The sequence below is a fragment of the Scyliorhinus torazame genome, chromosome 8 (assembly GCF_047496885.1).
Source record: "Scyliorhinus torazame isolate Kashiwa2021f chromosome 8, sScyTor2.1, whole genome shotgun sequence".
Classification (NCBI taxonomy): Eukaryota; Metazoa; Chordata; class Chondrichthyes; order Carcharhiniformes; family Scyliorhinidae; genus Scyliorhinus; species Scyliorhinus torazame.
Window position 1 is genome coordinate 43,084,460 of NC_092714.1, and position 22,564 is coordinate 43,107,023.

Here is a 22,564-nt window from a genome sequence, read left to right on the forward strand (position 1 = left end):
TCTGACTCCACCAAGTGTGGCAAAGGTGTTGTTGGCTTTCATGGAGCAGATGCGGGAGAAAGATCCAGACCGTTTTGTGCACCCGAAGGTTTTTCTTTTTTCTCCCATGTCCATCACGTATTGACTTATTTGTGGTGGGTAGGTCTCCCCTCCCTTGGGTGATGAGGGCTGGGTATTCGGTGACTGTGATTTCAGACCATGCCACCACACATTTTGTGGATTTGATGCAAGAGTCAGGTCCCTCACAACGCCTGCCATGGAGATTGGATGCAGCGTTGTTGGAGGGCAAAAGATTTTGAGAACGTATGTCCTCTGCCATTTGAGAATATATGAAATTTAATAGAAGTGAGTCTATCTCACATTCTACGTTGTGAGAAGCCCTGAAGGTGGTCATGAGGGGGTGGGGAGATAATTTCCTACAAAGCACACATGGAGAGAACTGCGAGCATGGAGCGGCAGAGGCTGGTGGACTCTATCCTTGAGATAGACCATCAGCACTCGCTTGACCCTATCCAGAGTTGCTTGCGAGTAGGAAAAAGTTGCAGACACAATTTGAATTTCTATCAACAGGTAAGGTGGTGAGCCAACTGCGATGTTCGAGCGGGATATTTTATGAACACAGGGAGAAGGTCAGTTGCCTGTTAGCTCATCAGCTGAGATGGCAGGCTGCACCAGAGGGTGCCAATCTTTGTATCATCCGCAAAATTTAAAGTACCCAATTCTTTATTTTTCAATTAAGGGGCAATGTAGTGCCCTCTTTTATTTAGGCAGGTAAGACCCCAAGGATCTGAAGGGTATTCCTCCAGAGAAATAGATAGCCAGTTGGTTTAGTTTTACCCAATTTGTTATTTCATTATTGGACGGCCAACATTGGGAAAGTGTTGGTGTAGTTTAAAGATTCCAATTCCATATGGGGACAAATGGAGGTGACTTCTTGTAGAAGCTCTAGTTTGGGTGTTTTAGTAACTGCCACACTTCCATTCTCTCTTCGAATCTGGTGGTGGTGTCCACCTGAGAATCTGGAGACAGTTCAGCCACCTTTTAAATTGAGCTCCATGTCGTTGTTGGTCCCTATCTCTAGTAAACATCTCTTTGTGCCAGTGGACTTAGACCTGACATTTAGGTCATGTGGGGGGGGGGGGGTGGGGTGGTGGAAGAGGTTGGAGAGGTTTGGGGACCTGTTCACGGAGGTAGATTTGCCAACTTTGGGGAGCTGTCGAAAACATTTCTACTGCCTGGGATTAATCTGTTTAGATATTTCCAGATTCTCGATTTTTTTGTGTAATGCTTTTCATTCTTTTCCATTGGCACCACCGTCCTCCCTGTTGAAGAGGATTTTATCTTTGGAGGGGTCTGGTGGGGCGAGTATTTTGGGTATTTATGGCCAGTTCCTATCAGCAGAGTTGGCTCCTTTGAAAGAGGTGAAGATGAAATGGGAGGGTTAACTGGGTCCTATTCTGGCTGAGGAGGTGTGGAGCAAGGCTCTTCGTAGGGTCAACTCCATGTCCTCCTGCGCTCGGAATAGTTTGATCCATTTCAAGGTGCTGCACAGGGCTCATTTGACCAAGGCGAGACTGGGTGGGTTTTTTCAGGGGTGGAGGACAGGTGTGAGCTTTGTTCTAAGGGCCTGCTAACCATACCCATATGGCCTGGTCGTGTCCCAAGTTATTACGTTTTTGGATCTCCATCTTCACTCACCATGTCAGGGATTCTTAATGTCGAACTGGAGTCATGTCCGCTGGTAGTCATTTTCAGGGTATAGGACTCGTTGGTGCTGCAGATGGGGGTGAAGATGAATGTCTTTGCCTTTGCCTCATTAGTAGCCTGGAGGTGAGTTCTTCTTGGCTGGAGGTCTCCTAATCCGCCCGGTGTCTCGGCTTGGTTGGGTGACCTCATGGAGTTCCTACACTTGGAAAGACAAATACACCATCAGGGGATCAGTAGAAGGGTCCTACTTAAGTTGGCACCCATTCATTTCCTTTTTCAAAGAGTTAGTCACCGTCAGTTGTTCAGGGTTTTTTTAGTTTAATGTCAGGGGGTTAAGATTGGATGTTCTTGATTGATGATTGTGTTCTTTTTACATTGTAACTTGAAGCATTTGTTTTGTATTATTATGTTATTTTGTCTATAATGAAAAGTTTTCAATAAAAATATATTTTTTAAAGATGTAACCCTGGCGGAACCATGTGAAGTTAGTGATTTAAATCACATTTTCAGATTGTTCAGAGGAAGTTCCAGCGGTCCTCTTCGTACTTCTGCGCATTTAGCGCGCAAATGCATGTCTGGAAGTTCCGAGAGGAATTTCCCAGTGCATCTTTGGGGTATCCCCAAATCAGGGAGCCAAGAAATTACATTGAATATAAGGGCAGGGAGGTTATGATAGGGCTGTATAAAATACTTGTTAGGCCACAGATAGTGTTGTGTGCAGTTCTGGGGCGTCATTCTCCGACCCCCCAGCGGGTCGGAGAATGGCCATTGGCCGCCGTGAATCCCGCCCCCGCCGGTTGCTGAAGTCTCCGAAGGGAGAAAAGTCGGCGGGCCGTTAATGGCGCCGCTGACTTCGGAGAATGGCACGGGTCTGCGCAAGGCAGCCGATTTTCGGCCTGCCGATATTCTCCCTTCCGGATGGGCCGAAGTCCCGTCGACACGATGGCCGTTCACGTCGACGTAAATCAAACCTCCTTTTCATCGGCGTGAACCTATGCTCCAGGTTCACGCCGACCAGCGTGGAGGTGAGTGACGGCCTGGGGGGTTGGCCGCAGGGCAGGCGATGGCGTGGCCGCAGTCTGAATGTGTGGGGAGAGGTGTGTCTCGGGTTGTGTGTGTGTGTGTGCGGCGGGGGGGGGGGTGGTTAGAGTGGGCTGGGCTCCGGGGGAGTGCCGGGAGGGGGATCCGTGCCGGGGAGGAGGATGGGGGGGGTCCGTGCCGGGGAGGAGGTTGGGGTCCGTGCCGGGGAGGGGGATGGGGGGTCCGTGCCGGGGAGGAGGTTGGGGGGGTCCGTGCCAGGGAGGAGGTTGGGGTCCGTGCCAGGGAGGGGGATGGGGGGTCCGTGCCGGGGAGGAGGTTGGGGGGGTCCGTACCGGGGAGGAGGATGGGGGGGTCCGTGCCGGGGAAGAGGTTGGGGTCCGTGCCGGGGAGGAGGTTGGGGGGGTCCGTGCCGGGGAGGGGGATGGGGGGTCCGTGCCGGGGAGGAGGTTGGGGTCCGTGCCGGGGAGGAGGTTGGGTGGGTCCGTGCCGGGGAGGGGGATGGGGGGTCCGTGCCGGGGAGGAGGTTGGGGTCCGTGCCGGGGAGGGGGATGGGGGGTCCGTGCTGGGGAGGAGGATGGGGGGGTCCGTGCCGGGGAGGAGGTTGGGGGGGTCCGTGCCAGGGAGAAGGATGGGGGGGGTCCGTGCTGGGGAGGAGGTTGGGGTCCGTGCCGGGGAGGAGGTTGGGGGGGTCCGTGCCGGGGAGGAGGATGGGGGGGTGGTTAGAGTGGGCTGGGCACCGGGGGAGTGCCGGGAAGGGGGTCCGTGCCGGGGAGGAGGATGGGGGGGGTCCGTGCCGGGGAGGAGGTTGGGGTCCGTGCCGGGGAGGGGGATGGGGGGTCCGTGCCGGGGAGGAGGTTGGGGGGGTCCGTGCCGGGGAGGAGGTTGGGGTCCGTGCCAGGGAGGGGGATGGGGGGTCCGTGCCGGGGAGGAGTTTGGGGGGGTCCGTGCCGGGGAGGAGGATGGGGGGGGTCCGTGCCGGGGAGGAGATTGGGGTCCGTTCCGGGGAGGAGGTTGGGGGGGGTCCGTGCCGGGGAGGGGGATGGGGTCCGTGCCGGGGAGGAGGTTGGGTGGGTCCGTGCCGGGGAGGGGGATGGGGGGTCCGTGCCAGGGAGGAGGTTGGGGTCCGTGCCGGGGAGGGGGATGGGGGGTCCGTGCCGGGGAGGAGGATGGGGGGGGTCCGTGCCAGGGAGGAGGTTGGGGGGGTCCGTGCCAGGGAGAAGGATGGGGGGGTCCGTGCTGGGGAGGAGGTTGGGGTCCGTGCTGGGGAGGAGGTTGGGGGGGTCCGTGCCGGGGAGGAGGATGGGGGGGTCCGTGCCGGGGAGGAGGTTGGGGTCCGTGCCTGGGAGGAGGTTGGGGTCCGTGCCGGGGAGGGGGATGGGGGGTCCGTGCCGGGGAGGAGGATGGGGGGGGTCCGTGCCAGGGAGGAGGTTGGGGGGGTCCGTGCCAGGGAGAAGGATGGGGGGGTCCGTGCTGGGGAGGAGGTTGGGGTCCGTGCTGGGGAGGAGGTTGGGGGGGTCCGTGCCGGGGAGGAGGATGGGGGGGTCCGTGCCGGGGAGGAGGTTGGGGTCCGTGCCTGGGAGGAGGTTGGGGGGGGGTCCGTGCCGGGGAGGGGGATGGGGGGGTCCGTGCCGGGGAGGAGGATGGGGGGGTCCGTGCCGGGGAGGAGGTTGGGGGGGGGTCCGTGCCGGGGAGGAGGATGGGGGGGTCCGTGCCGGGGAGGAGGTTGGGGTCCGTGCCGGGGAGGAGGTTGGGTGGGTCCGTGCCGGGGAGGGGGATGGGGGGTCCGTGCCAGGGAGGAGGTTGGGGTCCGTGCCGGGGAGGGGGATGGGGGGTCCGTGCCGGGGAGGAGGATGGGGGGGGTCCGTGCCAGGGAGGAGGTTGGGGGGGTCCGTGCCAGGGAGAAGGATGGGGGGGTCCGTGCTGGGGAGGAGGTTGGGGTCCGTGCTGGGGAGGAGGTTGGGGGGGTCCGTGCCGGGGAGGAGGATGGGGGGGTCCGTGCCGGGGAGGAGGTTGGGGTCCGTGCCTGGGAGGAGGTTGGGGTCCGTGCCGGGGAGGGGGATGGGGGGTCCGTGCCGGGGAGGAGGATGGGGGGGGTCCGTGCCAGGGAGGAGGTTGGGGGGGTCCGTGCCAGGGAGAAGGATGGGGGGGTCCGTGCTGGGGAGGAGGTTGGGGTCCGTGCTGGGGAGGAGGTTGGGGGGGTCCGTGCCGGGGAGGAGGATGGGGGGGTCCGTGCCGGGGAGGAGGTTGGGGTCCGTGCCTGGGAGGAGGTTGGGGGGGGGTCCGTGCCGGGGAGGGGGATGGGGGGGTCCGTGCCGGGGAGGAGGATGGGGGGGTCCGTGCCGGGGAGGAGGTTGGGGGGGGGTCCGTGCCGGGGAGGAGGATGGGGGGGTCCGTGCCGGGGAGGAGGTTGGGGTCCGTGCCGGGGAGGAGGTTGGGGGGGTCCGTGCCGGGGAGGGGGATGGGGGGTCCGTGCCGGGGAGGAGGTTGGGGTCCCTGCCGGGGAGGAGGTTGGGGGGTCCGTGCCGGGGAGGGGGATGGGGGGGGGGTCCGTGCCGGGGAGGGGGATGGGGGGTCCGTGCCGGGGAGGAGGTTGGGGTCCGTGCCGAGGAGGAGGTTGTGGTCCGTGCCGGGGAGGGGGATGGGGGGGGTCCGTGCCGCGGAGGGGGATGGGGGATCCGTGCCGGGGAGGAGGTTGGGGTCCGTGCCGGGGAGGAGGTTGGGGTCCGTGCCGGGGAGGAGGTTGGGGTCCGTGCCGGGGAGGGGGATGGGGGGGGGGGGTGTGTCCGTGCTGGGGAGGGGGGGTGCGAGGGCAAGTGCGTTGGTCCACCTGGCCAGGTGCCAGCCTCCAACAGTTGGACCCATGTGGTCCATGCCACCTGTCTGGGGGAAGGAGGGGATATGGGCAATGATGACATGTCGCCCCCCCGCCCCAGGCCGTCAGGTTTTCCGATCATCCAGCGATGTTGGCCGCCGTGGCGGCAGCCGCTAATGACCATGTTGCCCTGGATGAGGAGGAGGAGGAGGAGGAGCGTGCCAGAGAGGCGGCGCAGGCTGCCGCAGAGGGGCAGGCGGCAGCCGCCCAGGCTGGAGGGACACCTGACCGACAGGACGAGGAGGGGGAGGAGGACGTCGCGGCCCCACGGCAACGGAGGGACCCGAGGGCACCCCGTGTGTACCGGCCCCGGCAGTCATACCAGGACCTCACGGACCGGGAATGCAGGAGGAGACTCCGGATGAGGCGGGAAACCGTGGCACACATCTGCCACCTGCTGGCGCACCTGTCACCGCGTGGCACTGGCGGGGGACACCCTCTCCCCGTGTCCGTCAAGGTTACGGTGGCCCTGAACGTTTATGCAACGGGGTCATTCCAGGCACCGAGTGGGGACCTGTCCGGCATATCGCAGACATCGGTGCATCGGTGCATCCGGGCAGTGACAGATGCCATATATGCCATGGCGCACCGCTACATCCGCTTCCCTGTGGACCGGGCCAGCCAAGATGCCCAGGCCGTGGGCTTCTCTGCTGTGGCCGGGCTCTCCATGGTCCAGGGCGCGATTGATGGGATGCACGTCACCGTAAGACCACCCCTCACACACACACTTGCGCTCAACGTACATGACACCCCCGCACGCTTTGGACAGAGCACAAAGGCAGCTTCTGTAGGTGTAACATTGACTTTAATAACCAAAGGAGTTCATGCACGTGCCCTAGCACCTAAAACTCATCTGTGCCCTGCACCCGTGCCAACTTACTCAGTGTCTAATTGTTTGGCCTTACGGGCCCTTTGACTACGTCTACGTGGTTCCCCAGACGGTACAGCAGAACTGGAGGTGGACTCCTGTGATTCCTGCCCTCTGACACTGGATCCCTTCGGCGGCCGTTTCCTGGGGCGTCCTGGCCTCGATGGGCCAGGCTGCGGCCCGGGCGACTGGGATGGCGAGCTGCCAGCCTGTCCTGCCCGTTGCCCACCCGATGCACCTGGGACGGAAGGGGGTGAGTCCGAGGTGTCGCGGTGTTCCCGGACCTCCCCTACAGGGGGAGTCGGGATGGACCACACCACCTCCTCCTCCCTCGGGGTGCCCGATGGCCCCCAGGCCTCTAAATGGGTGGGGGATGCGAACGGACTGGCCATCCGACGCCCCCCCGACATCTGGCGCTGTTGTCCTGGAGGCCCGTGCTGGTATCGACAGGGGTCTGCAGGTTTGCAGCTATGGAGCCCAGGGGGTTGGCAAACCCTGTCTGTGACTGTGCGACGCCGGCTCGCACATGGCCACTGGCGCCGATGCCCTCAGCGATGGCCTGCAGAGACTGGGCCATGACCTGCAGAGACTGGGCTATGGTGTTGAGCGCCTCTGCCATCTGGCGCTGGCACTGGCTCATGGCCTCCTGTGAGAGGGCAGCCATGTCCTGGGCCACAGACGCCGCCTGCACGGAAGGCCCCAGGCCTCGCAAACCGTTCCCCATGTCTGACACCGTCGCAACCATTGCCTCCACCGCGGACACCACCCGTGCGGTGTCGGCCTGGGTGGCACGTATGACCGGCACCACTTCCAGCTCCTGGACGCGGGTGGACTCCTCCACCTGCGACTGCAGCCGCCGCAAGCCGGCCGTCACCCTCTTCGCTCGTCTCCGGGTCGGTGGTTGCATCGGATCTATGTGTGGGTGTGGAAACTCCAGGAACCAAGGATCCATCTGGGCGGCAGATGTTCGCTTGGGCTGGGCGGCCCTCCGACCGCCCGGCCCCTCTGCTGCTCCTACCTCCACCTGCTGTACCGGGACGGCTGTGTTGTGCGCACCAGTGAGTGTACCAGACGCCTCATCACTAAAGTGCCCAACCGAGGTGAGTGTTTCTGCGATGGTGGAGGGTGTTGGTGACAGCAGTGGCGTTGTGTCGTGCTCTTCGTCCCACTCTGAGTCCATGGCACTTTGGGGTGGGGGTTCGTCTCCACCCATCCACTCTGAGTCACTGTCCGGTATTTCGTCTTCCTGGGTAGTGCTGTCCCGGGTAGGGGTGTCCTGGGCAGTGCTGTCCCGGGTAGTGGTGACCTGGGTAGTGGTGACCTGGGTAGTGGTGTCCTGAGTAGTGGTGTCCTGGGTAGTGGTGTCCTGGGTAGTGGTGTCCTGGGTAGTGGTGTCCTGGCTCGGATGTGACGGGGGCCTGTGGCTGCCCCCTCGTCGCTGGGTGGTTGCTCCAGGTCTCTCCGTCTCCCGTGGCCTCCGTGGGGCATCCTGCGGGCGCCGCATGCTAGAGGGTCCGGGTCTCTCTGTCTCCCATGGCCTCTGAGGGGCATCCTGCGGGCGGCGCATGCTAGAGGGTCCGGGTCTCTCTGTCTCCCGTGGCCTCCGTGGGGCATCCTGCGGGCGCCGCATGCTAGAGGGTCCGGGTCTCTCTGTCTCCCATGGCCTCCGAGGGGCATCCTGCGGGCGCCGCATGCTAGAGGGTCCGGGTCTCTCTGTCTCCCGTGGCTTCCGAGGGGCATCCTGCGGGCGGTCTGCATCTGCGGGGATGGGTGCCTGGACGTTTGCTCCTGCGATACACAATGAAGCATGCATGGTTAGACACGCAGGCAGTGATCAGGTGATATGGGGGAGGGGGATATAGGGGAGGGGGGATATGGGGACGGGCTGTCGGTGGCTCACTTGCTAGTACGCCCCCGACCTCTGCGTCAGCAACCTCCCGGTCGTCAGATCCGCCAGCCAGTTCCAGGGCCCTTTCCTCGTGTTCGGTCAGTGGCCTCTCATCAGCGGGGCCTCCTCCAGTCCTCACATGCTCCCTATTGTTGTGTGCGCGCTTCTCCTGTGGGGGGTGGGGGTGGGGGGGGGGGGGGGGTGGGGGGGTGGGGGTGGTGGCAGGGGTAAAAGGCAACAGTGTTAGACAGGTATATGAAAGCTCGCCATCGGTTGCGCGTGCATTGCAGAGGTTAAGGTTAGGGCTGGATTCACTTGGGGATATGGGGGATATGGGGGAGGGGTGATATGGGGGATATGGGGGAGGGGTGAAAAGGGGGAGGAGGGATATGGGGAGGGGGGATATGCGGGAGGGGGGGATATGGGGGAGGGGGGATATGGGGAGGGGGGATATGGGGGAGGGGGGATATGGGGGAGGGGGGATATGGGGGAAGGAGGATATGGGGAGGGGGGATATGGGGGAGGGGGGGAAATGGGGGGATATGGGGGAGGCTCACTCTGCCTGCTCTGATGAGGTCGTTCACCTACTTGTGGCACTGGATGCCTGTCCGTGGTGTCAGGGCCACAGCGGTGACGGCCTCTTCCACTTCCCTCCACAGACGCCGGCTGTGGCGTGGGGCAACTCTGCGGCCGTGCCCAGGATACAGGGCGTCCCTCCACTGCTCCACTGCATCCAGGAGCGCCTCCATATCCCGTGACTCGAACCTCGGGGCTGAGCGGCGGCCAGCCATCCAGTCGGGTGTTCCGGTCGGGTGGGGGGGAGCAGCGCGGCCTTATGAGCCGTCACGCCATGCGGCGCGTATGACGCTGCACGGCGTCAACCACGTGCGCAAGCGCGGATCCCGTTACGTCGCTGCTAGCCCATTTCGGGCCGGAGACTTTCGACCCATTTTTCCGACGTGACGCAAGTCGGATTTGCGCCGTTTTTTGCACCAATAACGGAGAATTTCGCCCCATGTATACTATAGGAATGATTTGATTGCACTAAAAAGGGTGCTGAGTTGATTTACCAGGATGTTGCCTGGACTGAAAAGTTTCAGCAATGAAGAGAGGCTGGATAGGCTGGGGTTGTCTGCCTTAGAACAGAGAAGGCTGAACAAGGATCTGGTTCGAGATTCTCCGACCCCCCCACCGGGCCGGAGAATCGCTGGGGGTTGGCGTGAAGCATGCCCCCGCCGGTTGCCGAATTCTCCACCACCGGATATTCGGCGGGGGCAGGGATTGCGCCGAGCCGGTTGGCGGCACCCCCCCCCCCCCCCCCCAGAATCCTCCTGCCCGAATGGGCCGAAGTCCCGCCGCTAAAATGCCTGTCCCGCCGGCGTAGATTAAAGCACCTGCCTTACCGGCGGGACAAGACGGCGCGGGCGGGCTCCGGGGTCCTGGGGGGAGTGTGGGGCGCGGGGCGATCTGGCCCCGGGGGGTGCCCCCACGGTGGCCTGGCCCGCGATCGGGGCCCACTGATCCGCGGGCGGGCCTGTGCCGTGGGGGCACTCTTTTCCTTCCACCTTCGCCACGGTCTCCACCATGGCGGAGGTGGAAGAGACTCCCTCCACTGCGCATGCGCGGGAATACCGTCAGCGTCCGCTGATGCTCCCGCGGATGCGCCGCCCGGAGATGTCATTTCTGCGCCAGCTGGGGGGGCACCAAAGGCCTTTTCCGCCAGCTGGCGGGGCGGAAATTAGTCCGGCGTGGGCCTAGCCCCTTAAGGTTGGGGCTCGGCCCCCAAAGATGCGGAGCATTCCGCACCATTGGGGCGGCGCGATGCCCGACTGATTTGCGCCGTCTTGGGCGCCAGTCGGCGGACATCGCGCCGTTTCCGGAGAATTTCGCCCCTGATTGAGGTATACAAAATTATTCAGGGCATAGATAGGGTAGCTAGGAAGTATGTTTTCTCTTTAGTAAAGGGGTCAATTATCAGGCAGACATAGATTTAAGGTAAGGGGCACAAGATTTAGAGAGGATTTGAGGAAAAGCTTTTTCACCCAGGGGTTGGTGAGAATTTGGAACTCACTTCCTGAATGGGTGGTAGAAGCAGAAGCCCTCACAACCTTTAAGAAGCATTTAGATGAACACATGAAGTGCCATCGCATACAAGGCTATGAGCCAAGTGCTGAAAAATGGCATTAGAGTAGATAGGTGCTCGATGGCTGGCGAAGACACAATGGGCTGAAGGGCCTATTTCTGCCTTGTTAAACTCTACGAATCTATCTATGTTTCACAAAACAGCATTTGGTTTGTGAAAAGGTGCATTCCTTTCCATTTCTTCATTAACTTGAAGTGATTGACAGATGCTGGGATGGTTCTTTTGAACTTACCACAGGGTCTTCACTTTTAGAAATCAAATCTCCTAGATATATAGATTCATCCAGCTGCTCTATTTTTATGGTAATCTGAGGGTTTTCCAGTCTACTGGACACATTTAAGACTTTTGTCTAATTGCATTGATATTTAAGCAAATCTGTTTGCTTGCTTCATAGATTGCACTTGCACCAGAAGGTCGTCTGTACTTTCAGCAATAACATTAACATTAATATTCTTTGGTTGCGTACAGAATGGCTTTTTAAAATGTTACCCCTATGTTTATGTCATTTAACAAGATCTTGATAAAATATTGCAGAGTCTTGGAGCCAGCATATTGTTTTGTCTAATTTTAAAAATCTATTTTAAACCCAACAGATAGCCTGCCATTTATTGGGATACTGGCAGAAATTCTCCGGAAGTTGCGATGCACTTTCCCCGCAGGCAGCGCACCCCTACCCGCGGGTTTCCCGGTGAGGTGGGGTGGCTTCAATGGAAAATATCATTGATAAAGCGGCGGGAGTATAGAATCCCGCCGCCAGCGAACGGCGCACTGACGAGAAACAAGTGGCTGGGGGACCGGAGATCCAGCCTCCTGTTGTTGCAAAGGTTTTACTGCATAAATTTTCCATACTTTTTTCACACTTTCTCAAACTGTCTGTTGCCTTCTTACAATCCTGTTTCTTACAATCTATTTCTATTAAGTCTCTTGAACTCCCTTCTTCGCCCTCTACCTCTTACCTTAAAGGTAGCACAGTGGTTAGCAATGTTGCTTCACAGCGCCAGGGTCCCAGGTTCGATTCCCGGCTTACATCACTGTCTGTGCGGAGTCTGCACGTTCTCCCCGTGTCTGCGTGGGTTTCCTCCGGTTGCTCCGGATTCCTCCCACAAGTCTTGAAAGACGTGCTGTTCGGTAAATTGGACATTCTGAATTCTCCCTCTGTGTACCCGAACAGGCGGCGGAGTGTGGCGACTAGGGGCTTTTCACAGTAACTTAATTGCACAAGCCTACTTGTGACAATAAAGATTATAATTATTATAAATCTATGCCACCTGGTTATTGACTCCTCTACGAATGGAAAAAGCACCTTCCTATCCACCCTATCTATGTCCCTCATAATCGTATACACCTCTATAGATCCCCTCTCAACCTTCCCTGCTCCAAGCAAAAGAGCCCCAGCCTATCCAATCTTTCCTCATAGCTCAGACCCTCCAGCCCAGAAAGCATCCCAGTAAACCACCTCTCCAGTGCAATCGCATCCTTCCTATAATGTTCCTGTTCAGTCCAATCCTCTCATATAAAACATAAATGGCAATAACTTGTGTTCACATCCTGGACCCTAATAGAAGAAGAGCTCAGAGTATTTAGGAAATAGAGGGAGTAGGTAGTGAGTGGGAAATGGGACAATTAGACAGTGAAAGATACTAAAGAGTTCTAAGAGGCTTAGGAAGAAAGTGGGAAAATTAAGGCATCTTGAATTGAATCCTGTGAACTAAGATTTTTTCTTTGCAGTGTACTTGCTGTGAACCTTAGGAAGTAATCATCAATGGGATTTCACAAAATTCTCGGTCATACAACTTGCAACACAAGAGAAATCCACAAGACTCTCCAGTAATGCAAGTCCAAATTACAGCCTGCAAATGAACATAAGCATTTCTCTGCAGTATTCAGCTGTGATACCAGTACTCCACTTCCTATTGCTTGTCGAAGACTGGGTTACAGGAGGGACTCACAACAGATGTACCAATTAATATATTTCCTCAGCGTTTGATAATAGGATACAAAGCTCTGTGATGTGAAAGACTTTGATGTTGTCGCAGAAAAAGAAAAGAAGCTTTCTGGCTGCAATCCAACTTGTATTGAAAAAATGAAAATGAGTTCTAATGTCGGAAACAGAGCTCAGAAGACAATTACTTTTGTTTGCAGATTTAGAAATGAAAAGGGATTAAAATGAAAGGAGACCGGTAGTGACACTAACACCAATCGATACTTCCCAACATTTGTACGCCTAATATGGCTAACCACACTATCAGTTGGCATAAAGAAGGAGCACTCGTATTGTCACGACTTGCCAACTGTTAGCCAGTCTGAAAATCTTTCCCCTGCATTACTATTCTCGACAGAAAAGAGTGAGAAGTTACAAAATTAGTGAAAAACCTTTTTTTTATTCATTCAAGGGATGTGGGTTTCACTGGCTAGGCCAGCATTTATTATTCATCCCTAATTGCCCTTGAGAAGATGGTGGCGAGGTGCCTTCTTGAGTCACTGCAGTCCACATCATGTATGTGCACCCACAGTGCTGTTAGGGAGGGTGTTCTGAGAATTTGACCCAGTGACAGTGAAGGAACAGTGATATATTAGCAAGTCAGGGTGATGAGTGGCTTGGAGGGAAGCTTGCAGGTGGTCGTGTTCCCAGGTATCTGTCCTTCTTGATGGCAGTGGTCGTGGTTTTGGAATGTGCTGCCTAAGGAGCCCTGGTGAGTTCCTGCTGTGCATCTTGTAGCTGGTACACGCAGCTGCTGCTGTTTGGTTCGTTGGTGGTGAACGGATTGAATGTTTGTGGTAGGGGTGCAAATCAAGCGGGCTGCTTTGTCCTGGGTTGTGTTGAGCTTCTCATGTGTTGTTGGAGCTGCACTCATCCAGGCAAGTGGGGAGTATTCCATCACACCCCTGACTTGTGCTTTGTAGATGGTGAACAGGCTTTTGGGAGTCAGGAGGTGAGTTAGTCACCACAGGATTCCTAGCCTCTGATCTGCCCTGATAGCCACAGTATTAATGTGGCTAGTCCAGTTCAGTTTCTAGTCAATGGTAACCCCAGGATGATGATGTTAGTGACTGTGTCAATTCACAAACCCGGGGCGGGATTCTCCACTCCCACGCCGAAGTGGCCGCGCCGTCGTGAACGCCATCGAGGTTCACGACGGCGCGTAACCGCCCCGGTCCCAACCAATTCAGGCCCTGACAATGGGCCAGTATCGGGGCCGCGTCATCTACATGCGCCAGGCCTTGTCGCCCGCGTAAAAGCGGCGCCGCATAGATGACGCGGCCGTCGCCGCATAACGGACTTCATCGGCGCATGCGCGGGTTGGCCGGTGCAAACCCGCGCATGCGTGGTTGCCGTCCTCTCTAAGTCCGCCCCGCAAGAAGATGGGGGACGGATCTTGCGGGGCCGCGGAAGGAAGGAGGTCCTCCTTCAGAGAGGACGGCCCGACGATCGGTGGGCACCGATCGCGGGCCACCCCACATTCCAGGTGAAGCCCGGTGCAGGATCCCCCCTCCCCCCCCCCCACAGGCCGCCCCCCCAGCGTTCACGCACCGCCCATGACTGCAGCGACCAGGTGTGGACGGTGCCGGGGGGAACCCGCCGGTTTGGCCTGGCCGCTCGGCCCATCCGGGCCTCAGAATAGCGGGGGTGCCGGAGAATCGCCATTTTCGGTGTCTCCGGCGATTCTCCGGCCTGCGGCCCGCGAAACTCGACCTGGCCGTTCCCGCTGCTTGGGAGAATCGCGTGAGGGCGTCGGACTGGCGTCCCTGGAAATTTTGGCGGCCCAGGCGATTCTCCCAACCGGCGTGGGAGTGGAGAATCGCGCCCCCTATTTCCTAATTCCCTCTGCTCTGACTTCAGACAAGATATTTAACCATTGGCTGATCTTACCTATTATTCCTTCATGGATGTGGACATCACTGGCATGGTTTCCATTTATTGTGCATCCCTAATTGCCTGACCTGTCAATTTATTCATTGGTGCGGTAACACAACTGCCTCACAACTCCAGGGACCTGGGTTCAAATTCAGCCTTGGTTGACTGTATGTATGTGGAGTTTGCCCTTTCTCCCCGTGTGTCCGGGGTTTCCTCCGGGTGCTTCGGTTTCCTCCCACAGTCCAAAGATGTGCAGGTTAGTCGGGGTTATGGGGATACGGGGGATAAGATGGGGGAGTGGGCCTAGTTAGGATGCTTTTTCAAATGTTCAGTGCAGTCTTTTAGAAGGAGGCTGAATGGCCTCCTGCACTGTAGGAATTCCATGGTTTTAAGATTCCAAAACAGTCAAATTAATCACTGATTCATGTCTTTTTTAAAATAAATTTAGTGTACCCAATTCATTTTTTTCCAATTAAGGGACAATTTAGCGTGTTCAATCCACCTACCTTGCACATCTTTGGGTTGTGGGGCGAAACCCAGGCAAACACGAGGAGAATGTGCAAACTCCACACGGACAGTGACCCAGAGCCGGGATCAAACCTGGGACCTCAGCGCTGCTGAGGCAGCAGGGCTAACCCACTGCACCACTGTATTGCCCGATTCATGGGCGTCATTCTCCGAACCCCCGCCGGGTCGGAGAATGGCCGTTGGCCGCCGTGAATCCCGCCCCCGCCCCCGCCGAAGTCTCCAGTACCGGAGATTGGGCGGGGGCGGGAATCGGGCCGCGCCGGTTGGTGGGACCCCCCGCTCAATTCTCCGGCCCGGATGGGCCGAAGTCCCGCCCAGAAATTGCCTGTCCCGCCGGCGTAAATCAAAGCTGGTATTTACCGGCGGGACCAGGCGGCGTGGGCGGGCTCCGGGGTCCTGGGGGGGGCGCGGGGCGATCTGACCTCGGGGGGAGCCCCCATGGTGGCCTGGCCCGCGATCGGGGCCCACCGATCCGCGGGCGGGCCTGTGCCATGGGGGCACTCTTTCCCTTCCGCCTCCGCCACGGCCTCCACCATGGCGGAGGCGGAAGAGACTCTCCCCACTGCGCATGCGCGGGAAACTGTCGGCGGCCGCTGACGCTCCCGCGCATGCGCCGCATTTCCACGCCAGCTGGCGGGGCAACAAACGCCATTTCCGCCAGCTGGCGGGGCAACAAACGCCATTTCCGCCAGCTGGCGGGGCGGAAATCCCTCCGGCGTCGGCCTAGCCCCTCAATGTTGGGGCTCGGCCCCCAAAGATGCGGAGCATTCTGCACCTTTGGGCCGACGCGATGCCCGTCTGATTGGCGCCGTTTTTGGCGCCAGTCGGCGGACATCGCGCCGTTGGGGGAGAATTTCGCCCCATGTTTTTTCATTGGCATTCATTGGTTAGTACACTTTTCTTTTTCCAGTATCTGCACAGCATTGCTAAAATCCAATAGAGCATCCAGTACAAACAAACAGAGCATTTGGTTAAAAGGATGGAAGCTTTATCAAGGTTGAGAAGAATAAAGCAGTTTCCATATGTATGCTTTACCTTTTCAATATTAATTTCCAAATCCTTCCATGGACTTGCGCCTCCATATCTCTGTAATCTTCTGATCCACAATCCTTTGAGATACTGAACAACTCTAATACTGTGCTCCTGAGCAACCCCAATTTTAATTTTGTCGGCATTGGTCAGCGTGCTTTTAGATACCTTGGCCCTAAGTTCCAGAATTCCCTCCCAAATCTGTCTGTCAGTCTATCTTCCTCCTTTATTGCACCACTTAAAACCCACCTCTATGACAAAGATTTTGGTCGTCTGCCCCATATCTCCATACATGGCTCAGTGTCGTATTGTGTTTCATACTATCTCTGTCAAACCTCTTGGGACGTTTTATTATTTTAAAAGCGCTATTTAAATACCAGCCATTGTTAGTCTTGTTGTGGCATTGGTATTCAACTTGGAAAAATGCTGTTCATGCTTTACAAAGTTTCCAGTTTATATAGTGAGATTAGAGGTAGAAATCATATTCATCTTCAATAATTGAGTGAAATTAATGCAAAAAGAGACATGGGGATTTATTTTGGTGAAAGGTTGAAAACAGGTGCTAATTAGACACGCCTGTTTGAATGTCTGGATTTCGAACACAATTTTGTGCGTAATTACTGATTACCATTACTTGAGTTTGCCCGAGGCGCGAAAGCAGGCACCTGCATGTTTAGCTCAACAGACCTGATTAGAAGTAATTTTCGTGGGGCAGTGTATGTGGATTGCATGCACCCCACTTCCTCAGAAGCTGTAGAGTGCTCTGGCTGCCACACTACAGCAAGCTTCAGGCTGACCCAGGGACTGAGGGAGAGGGTCGATAGGTCCTTGGAATTGCCACTATGGGCTCCAGTTGAGGCGCAGAGGAGAGGGAATGGCTTATCACAGCAGGGAGTGAAGGACTCCACCTTGCCCTCTTTGCTGTCCCTTACTCTTCTGTCCCTCTGTCCTGCAGTTGCTGTTGCTGCTCTGGTTGTCCTCGTCTCATCCTCCAATTCCTCCCCCTCGACAATGGATCATTTGGGGCCATTCAAATCAATGGGGCTCATTTAGCACAGTGGGCTAAACAGCTGGCTTGTAATGCAGAACAATGCCAGCAGCATGGGTTCAATTCCCGTACCGGCCTCCCCAAACAGGTGCCGGAATGTGGCTTTTCACTGTAACTTCATTGAAGCCTACTTGTGACAATAAGCGATTATTATTATTATTAACTTCAGTGTGATGTCCATGACTAAGGGCGCGACTTAATTAAAAGGGAACAAAGTTGCATAGCGAGCATGTTTAGCCACGTGTTTCCCAGTGCTCGCAGGTGATGTCTATAAAACGCCACCCCCATTAAATTCAGTAAATTATATGGAAATCAGGTTCACGCCCATTATGTCACCAGTGATGGGGAAGTTCTCAAACTGAGGTCGCGCTGGACCAAATCCCATTTCTAGCCACTCATGAGATTTAGGGGCCATTACAGAAGTTGCGACTGCGGCTAACGGGGTCACTAGATCAAGGCCAAGATTTTTGATGGACAAGGGAGTCAAGAGTTAAGGGGGGAAACAAAAAAGAGGAGTTTTGAGACCCCAACCAAATCAGCCATCATCTTCTCGAATGGCCGAGTAGAATTGAAGGGCTGAATGGCCAACTCCTGCACCTCTGATCCTATGTGATAAGGACTGGAAATCCTGAAGGATGGGTTATCATCCTAAACTCAGGAATATTGGGCTGGATTCCTCTATGTCCCCACGCCGGCGTCAAAACTGTGGAGTTTTACTCCTGAAAATCCTGGATTAAAGGAACACGAATTCCCAGCCCTGCAGGAGGTTAGCAGGGTTCCGGAGTAAATCTCGCAGCTTTTGCTGCAGATACGTGCACACACACTTCCGAGTCAGAGGCCGCACATGCGCGCGGCGGTGGCCTCCAGCCGCTGTGCTGTGTTCCATGGCAGACTCGGACCGCGGAGGTAGATCCACAAAGGAGACCCCCCCCCCCCGCCCCGATCGGCTGGGCGCCTGACCCTCAACCCCCGCATGAACATTCTCCCCAGCCGCTTATAAGGACCTCCCGGCCTCCGGATCGCCTGCCCCCCGCGGCCGCGGACTGAATCCACAGCTGCCACGCAAGTATCCCGACCGGCTGGACCAGGTTAGATACACGCCGTCGGGACTTCGGCTGGTCAGAGGCGGAGGATGTTGGAGCGGGCCTCTGGCAATGGCCCCAGGCGGTGCGCCGTACTCCCCAGTGACGCCGATTTTGGTGCCCGGAGAATCGGCGAACCAGCAGCGGTCCGATTTCTGCGTCCTTCCCACCTACTTTAGTATTTTCAGCAAATTTGGCTAGAGTACATTCTATCCCTGCATCCAAGTCATTAATATGGATAGTTGGGGCCTGAAGACTGAACCCTGTGGCACGCCACTAGTTACAGCTTGCCAACCAGAAAAAGACCCATTTATCTCCAGTGACTGCTTTCTGTTGATTAGCCAATCCTCTATCCAAGCTAATATATTACCCCAACCCCATGGGATCGTACTTTGTGTATTAACATTTTGTGCAACACCTTATCAAATGCCTTCTGGAAGTCCAGATACAGTACATCTACAGGACCCCCTATTATCCAATTTGCTTCTTACATCTTTGAAGAACTCCAGCAAATTAGACAAACATGATTTACCCTTCATAAAATCGTGCTGACTCTGATTAATTGTTTTTGACTTTCCAAATGTCCCATTCCTACTTCCTCAATAATGGATTCCAACTGTTTCCGAACAACAAGCATTAAACTAACTGGTCTATAGATTCCAACTGTCTGCCTGTCTCCCTTTTTAAACATGGGCATTACATTAGCCTTTTCCCAATCACTGGGAGCTTTTTAGAACCCAAGGAATTTGGGGATATTATAACCAATGCATCCACCATCTCTGCTGCCACTGCCTTTAAGACCCTAGAATGTAGACCATCAGGACCTGAGGACTTGTCTGCCTTGAATCGCAGTAGCCCGCTCAGTTCTTTTTCCCTAGTGATGGCGATTGTTTTAAGTCCCTCCTTTTCAACAACCTCTACATTACCTGTTACTATTGGGATGGCTCTTGTGTCCTCTGGTGTGAAAACCAAGGCAAAATCTTGATTTAGTGTTTCTACCATATCTGTGTTCCCCATTATTAACTCCCCAGTCTCGTCCTCTAAGTCCTCTTAGCTACTCTCTTCCTTTTTATATACTTCTAGAATCTTTTGCTATCCGTTTTTGTGTTTTGCACCAGATTTCTTTCAGAATTTACATTTGCTCTTTTTATTACCTTTTTTAATAATCCTCTGTTGATATTTGAAAGTTTCCCAATCCTTCAGCCTGCCACTGACTTTTGCAGTATGGCAGCATTAACTTTTGCCTATACGTTAACTTTAACCTCTTTGTCCTTGCTTAACAACAGATGCATTTTCCCCCTTTGGATACCAAAACTGCACACAATACCCCAGATATCTCACCAAAGCACTGAACAGCTGCAGTCAAACCTCCCTACTTTGATTTTCAATTCCCCTTGCAATAAATACCGACATTTCATTTGCCTTTCAAGTCACTTGCTGTGCCTGCATGCTAACTTTACATGGACCGGAATTCTCTGGCCATTTGCTGACCACAGGATTCGCTGGTTCCGCCGGCAGCGCACCATTGCCCACGGGTTTCCCAGCGGGGTTAGACCCCCCATTAACAGCAGAGGGAGAAGAGAATCCTGTCACCAGCAAACGGAGTGGCGCCTACCGCTGCCAGGAAACACGCAGCTGCGAAGCCGGAGAATCCCACCGAGATTCACATACCAGGACACCCAGAACCCTTTGTACCACTGAGCTCTGAAATCTTGAGTATTGTGATTTTCTATTCTTCCTGATAAAGTGGACAAGTCTACAAAATACTCAATCTGTCCACTCGCTCAACTTGTCTGTATCCCTCTGCAGACAACCAACTTTCCTCATCGGCAAAGTTAGCTATGGATTGTAATTGCCTGTTATCTCAAAAGGAAGAATGTGCAGGGTTTTGGGGAGATTGGAACTAGGTAAGTTGTTTATTCAGGGAGCCGATGCAGGCATGATGTGCCAAGATGTCCTCCTTCTGTGGCGTACAAATGCCGTGATCTGTGAAAATAGTTCCATGGGATCTTTCACATTCACCTGAGCAGGCAGATGGAGCCTCAAGCTAATGTCTCACGTAATAGACTGCACCTCCAACAGTGCAGCAGTTACTCAGTACTGCAGTGGAGTTTTAACCTTGATTTTTGTGCGCAGGCCCTGAAGTGGAACTCGAATCTGGAACTGTGTGCCTTAGTGGGGAGAAGCTTACCAACTGAGCCACAACTGCCAGCACGCATAACTTCACGAATAGAATAGTGGAAACTAATGCTCACTAATAGCGTGCCTCAGGTTCAACCTTCAAAGAGTATTCACTACGGTAATTATGCTACACCAGTTCTGTGTAAACATTCTCGTATTTCAGCTGTCAATGTTTCAGATCATGAGTCTAAAAGGTGGTCCTTGTTAGTGGAAGCAAAGCTGCTGAAGACAAAGTTATTGTAACCCTTAATTAGTACTTGTCATCAGTTTTGGACTTTAGTGAATCCTAAATAAAGATCCCCGATTGTCAGAAGTGATTGGACGAGAGGGGAGAAATAAAAGAACATCAGAAAAACTAAAGAAAAATTAGTTGCTGTGAAAAAAACATATACAGTAAAATAAGATTCAAATACAAAATATCATCTTGCCTTTCACTGTTTGAAAACCTTGCAGAAAATCAGAAAAGGTTAAACAATATTTTGAATTATTTGTAGAAGCTATTTTTCAGGTGAAAAGGGCAGAAAACATTTGAAGGCATTCATCATTCATCTTGCGATGAAGCATTAGACATTTAAAATCATTTCCCCTCGTTGAATAAAGAAATCCTGGCGTTGGGTGTAACGATGAGTAACTGTGAGAAGGACACCAGGCTTAAACGCAATGTGACATGTGAAAGGCAGCAAGCTTTTTCACACGTGTGGAGTAACTGGAAGAAACAATTGATGACTATGCAACTGAATTGAGTTATTCACAGTAGGGTGTGAATTTGGGGAATTTGCAGAATCGCTAACAAAGAACAGAATAATTTGTGGAACACCAGATAATTATCTGGGAGAAAGACAGCTGGGAGAGCCAGAGTAGCACCGATTTGTAGGTCAGCTGAAAACATAAAAGTCTGAGCAGTGAGGAAAATGAAAACATTTAGGCACTGTTCAAGTAAGAGATGAAGAAACAAGGAATGGAGAAATGGACTGCAGACTCATCCATTGAGGACACAGCTATTGCATTCGACTCCAATTATACGACCTGTACCAGTTCACAGATTAGGGAAAGTAATTTATTAACAAATCCATCGGCAAGTGAAATCTCTGAAAAAAATACAGATTTTGCGAGATTAAGCACTGGATTTACCTTTAATTCAGGCAGCTAAAGAAATTCAGTTCACTAAATTGAGTAAAATCAGCAGTAACGGCTACCACCTCAATTTCCAAAACAGTATGTGCCTCCTAATTCAACACTGTAGCTCTTTAATGTCCACCTGGAGTTGGTCCTTCTGAACTTTCCATAATTGCTGGCGCAACCTAATCTTAATTTTCATTGCCATAATTAAAAGTGTCACTTTGAGCACAATAGAGGTGTCCCGGAGACAGTTTGTTTGCTGGATCTAAAGGTTTGCCTTCCTCGGTGTGCTTAATGATTTCGCTCTTTGGAGCTTCTTTCAAGATGTTCGCTGTCTCATTTAGTCAGCTCTGTGAAAGCACATTTGTCGACTGGGTTTCTTGATGAGTGGATCCGTCAATTCCTGAGAGGAAGTGGTTGACGATATGGAAGGGGCTTGGTTGGGAGCATTGCAGAAGATGTTTGCTTGTACAATGTCAATGCCCAAACGTATCAGGGTTTACAGAGCTGAAACGTTTTATCTTCCTGTGCAGGTTGGTACTTTAAAAGGCTATGGGCGAGATTCTCCAACCAACGACGCCGGAATCGCGAAACACGATTGGATGGAGAATTGCGCATGAGATGAAAAATGTGGCCGGCACCGGACACCCAATGGAATGCCATGCTCCGGAGCCTTGACAACGGCGTGAACGCGTTCTACTCTGCACGTACAGTAAACGCCATTGGCATATCATTAACGGGCCCAGCCCAGTATTCTCTGGGGCCGCCGCGACGCTTCGCATTTGCCAGGAGGAATTATAGATGGCGAGGTTCACTTGTAGTTTTAAAAGTGGGCAAACAGATGCTGTGGCTGCTGAGGGAGAGAGAGGGGGTAGGACATATTCCCAGAGGTGCAACCGTGGGCTGACAGTCTTGTGGCTGGCACAACTGGCTGGGTGGGGGTACCCTGCCAGGGCCGGGGGGTGGGGGGGGAGTAGCGGGGGGCTTGTGGGGGAGGCGTCCAGGGGATGGGCCGTGGGGTAGGGGTCACCCCCCCCCCCAGTTACAGGGATGTCCAAGCATGGACCGCCATTGCTGCGGCCTGCAAGGCAGCCATCTTGCTGCGCACCCCACTGACCGCCCACGGTGGTCCATGGTTTCGCAGAGTGGAACCAGCCAAATGGGTGCCCCACCTCCACGCCACTCTGCTCGTCACTCTCCTC

The 22,564-nt window shown here is 54.9% G+C and overlaps 1 long non-coding RNA gene across 1 annotated transcript in view; it reads left to right on the forward strand.

The window, feature by feature from the left end:
* Window positions 1-22,261, forward strand: part of LOC140427791 (uncharacterized) — a 127,726-nt gene extending 105,465 nt beyond the window's left edge. The window contains exons 3-4 of the long non-coding RNA XR_011948633.1: window positions 20,199-20,361; window positions 21,896-22,261. This is a non-coding gene — a long non-coding RNA (uncharacterized lncRNA). The remainder of the gene's footprint in view (window positions 1-20,198; window positions 20,362-21,895) is intronic.
* The last annotated feature ends 303 nt before the right edge of the window (window positions 22,262-22,564 follow it).